The following is a 3,999-nucleotide window of genomic DNA, read 5'->3' as shown; positions in this document are numbered from 1 at the left end:
TCTATCTACTAGCTAGGTGATCACTTCAAGTTGCACACGAGAGCACCTTTCCTTCACATTTGCCACGGAAATTGTCCGGTTTGAATGAAAAACTTCAGTATCCTCGATATATAATCGCATCAAACGACAAATCTGCAGCGCCGCAGAATATAAGGGTGCGAACCGAGGGATCCGGGGGATCAACCGGTGCAGTGCGCGGGAGGGGAGAGAGCGAGGGAGGAAGGCGATCGTAGGCAGTGTCACGTGCTGCTGTCACCAGCACGGATTATATTATATAGGAATGGCAGCGAATAGGTGTAGATATAAGTACCGAGCGGCAGTTAATAAATATGATAATGGCGGGCGGAATGAGAGAAAGAGAGGGAGAGGGGGTTATCGTGGGGCGCGATATGGGATACCACTGTATAAGAGTGACCACCGGGAAGCGGGAGGCCTGTCATTGTCAGGACCTCTCGTCGTATGTCACACGACACGTAGACGCGTGCACACACAAAAACACACACACACACACACACATATATACATATATGTATACACATATATACGCGTACGTGGCGTAGCAACACGCGAAAGAGCGTGTTGTTTCCTTTTTTTCCGTGTGAACTTCCTGATCGGAAGTAGGATCGGTGTGAAATATTTTCTTGAAAATTTGAACTATTCGAAATTTCATTTCAAACTTAAAATGGTTTGGATCTTTCGAGAGATTGAAATTAGTTGAGGTGGTTGTCAAATGATTCAAACGTGGATTCGGCAAAACGTTATATCGTGAAAAGGGGCCAACGAGAAACAGATTATTCCTGTTCGCCATGAAATACAAGGAGAAAATTTTGCAATAAAAAATATTTTACATGAAAGATACATTTTCTTTTTCAACATTTTATTGTTAAAGCTAGAATATAACGAGATTATATTTATTATTATGTAATCAAAATTTGACGATTAATCGAAAATATGATATGATATATTAATAAAAATTTTAATATATATTGTAAAAAGAGAATCGTTGATGTTTAAAATAAATTCCAAAACATATTACCATTAAATAGTACTAAAATTTATAATTTATTTGTAATTTTTATCATAAAAATAATATTTACACTAGTAATATGTTATATCTGTTTTTTAATTATAAGAAAATTACAGTTAATTTATTGATAATTTTTATAATGATATATGTAAAAATAGAGCAAGAGAGAAAATTCATATGAACAAGTCATACATTAATACGTTAATTTTAATTCTTTTTAGTAAATATAATTTCAATATATATATACATTATATTATATTATATTATTTGCAAATCAATATGTATCCCTTTTCTACATATTATTAATAAACTTTAATAAATATTTTAAATAAACGCAGTGTTCAAGTTCTGAGTAGCATATTGATTATTTGAATCCATAAAATAATTTTGTTTTCGAATATAACCCTTTTCGTCTACCACACTCTCTATCACGTTATTCGTAAACTTACTTAACATCCGTATGGATTAATAATAATTATCGCAAAATCTCTTCATTTCCTGACCTAGTAATTTGCGTTTTAAACTTAAACCACGTTCTCCGGCGAGCGTTTGACATTGCGCCGCCCCGCTCTCTCCGCGCCTCGCCGGAGTAATTAGTCACGGTGCATTTAATAAATCGCCAGCTCCCGGGGCGGTTAAGCCGGGCTTCTCTTCCCCTTGGAAAATATCCAATAACGACCGGCTGACTCCGCTCGTCACCGGCAGCTCCGGCACTCTTATACCTGTGCCCTGGCATTAACCTTCGTCTATCCATCCAAGAGATCGGCTTACCTTAATAATTGTAGGTACACGTCGCTGGAATTGTGCCCCCTTTCTCGTCAGGGGGGTTTCACCCCTCGCGTAGGGGTGTTACCATGGCGTCTCATCCGGCGCGTCGTCAAGGCGAAGTGATCGAAAATCGCGAGAGATGTAATGAAACATTCTTAACGCGACGAGGGCTCGTATTTTGATTGGTGAATGGCACTCCTTGTCCAGAGCGCTCGTGAGAAGATCGAATGAATTTACTTGTGTAAGAATCAATGTAATCTAGTACTTCTCAACGCATACATACGTTCATAGGAATTATTCATTCATTCGTTCTATGTCTGCTAACGGACTTGTAATGCTGAAATTTATTGTACGATTTATTTGATTTATTTAAGCCGATAAATTAAAGAAGATAGAAAGTAATTTTTGTTCGATCGTTCTATTTTTCATCAGAATATTAAAAAATGTTCTTTATGGAATAATCTAATAAATGTTTTAAATTTTCCAGAGTAGATAAATAAGGATAATTAAATATTATATAATATTACATTAATCTCTAATAAAATAATAATATGTAAATAAATATATTTAACATCGAAAGAGAAACCACTATCTTGATTACCATTTTCGGGTGAGCAGAAAAGAAGAAAGAAAAAGCGAGAAAATAGAGAAAATGTAAACGAGATCCAGTTGATGTTTGAATAAGTATCGTGTTTTATTAATATCTCTCTTATTATTTACAAAATTTTATAACCTCTAGCTGTGATTTTCTCATCATGACACGCTACTCACTATCGTCGATCCTATACTTTTTTTTCTTTATTCTGCATTAACCTGCGTTATAATGTAATGTTCGATAATGCTCGTCCACGCTAAATCGTTTATGTAGAAGTTGAACATCGTCGCTCGATTTAGAAATTCGTTGATTCGACACACATAACGCACGCACAATACATTTCTCATCACACGCGCGCGCGCGCGCGCGTCACTTACGACAAACGTGTATTTACAATGTGTCATTTACAATCGAATATGCGAAATTGTAAATTTTACATTTGTCCTAAGATTCTCACTTGCAACGCGGAAACGTTCATCGAATCTCAAAAACGCTTCGATTCATTTCTCTTGCACTTTTCTTTCACCAACTTTGTCTCGTTTTCTTACAAGAAAGGAAACTTTCAAACTTTTCTCTCCCTCCCCCTCCCCCTTCTTCTTCCCTCTCTCTTTCAAGCACTATTGCTCACAAATAAAATCGCGTTACAGATTTATAAAATCGTCTTGATAAATCGCACGACATCTTTTGTAATTTTCAACAAATTCATTGACATTATTATTTATTATTTTTTGTTTAATTCATAATATGCATTACACGAGAATATAATGGAATTTCAATGGAACATAATATTTCATTATCTGTGACAGCGCCATAAATCCCAACAACTATGCGAGTTTTGTAAGTTTGTTTTATCAGTGCGTACATAAGCATAATATCAAGACAAAAATAAGCCGATAATATATTCTCGTCTTTATAGAAATCGGCATTCGATAAAATTGATAAAACAAAGACCATTGAGTTTTTTCTTGCTCGACATTTCTCTAGCCGTGATGACGAGATTTATGATATTTGTAAAGATATATAATTGCACTCTTTCGAAAAGATAATTTTTCATTTTTCTAAGCACACAGTCTTCGTGCAGGATGAGTGAAAATATTTAAATCATCGAAAACTTTATTTCGCGCGAGTTTTTATTAAGAAATCGATATTTTATTGATCGGCCGTATAAAAATGTCACCACGCATAGATGAAATAATATATGCGTCGATGTAACAGTATATTTGCATTTGCGGACAATGCAGCGAAATATATCGTTCGAATCGCGCGTTGTTTGACGAATCCCGTGTAACGCATTGTTCGACTTTCCACGAGCGACACAATGTCGGCTCGCGAATGTCGCGTCGGATGTCGCGTCGCGTTCGGCTTGAAATCGCAGTCACAATCACCGCGGTGTACTATTTCGTAATTCGAATCGACGGGTTTCAATCCATCGAGTGGACACCGGCAACTGGTAATTCGTGCGAGGCGAACAATAATCCGTTGCAGCGTGTTTTGTTTCCGTCGCGCTTTACAATGTCGTTTATTCCGCGGCGAGATTCTGTAAATGAATTTCAACATACGAACGCGATCTGCGGAAATTACATTTTTTTTTTTTTCTCGCAGATAAAAC

This window comes from Formica exsecta, unplaced genomic scaffold, assembly GCF_003651465.1.
Source record: "Formica exsecta isolate Colony F162 unplaced genomic scaffold, ASM365146v1 scaffold115, whole genome shotgun sequence".
Taxonomy (NCBI): Eukaryota; Metazoa; Arthropoda; class Insecta; order Hymenoptera; family Formicidae; genus Formica; species Formica exsecta.
Note: the sequence above shows the minus strand (reverse complement) of the source record.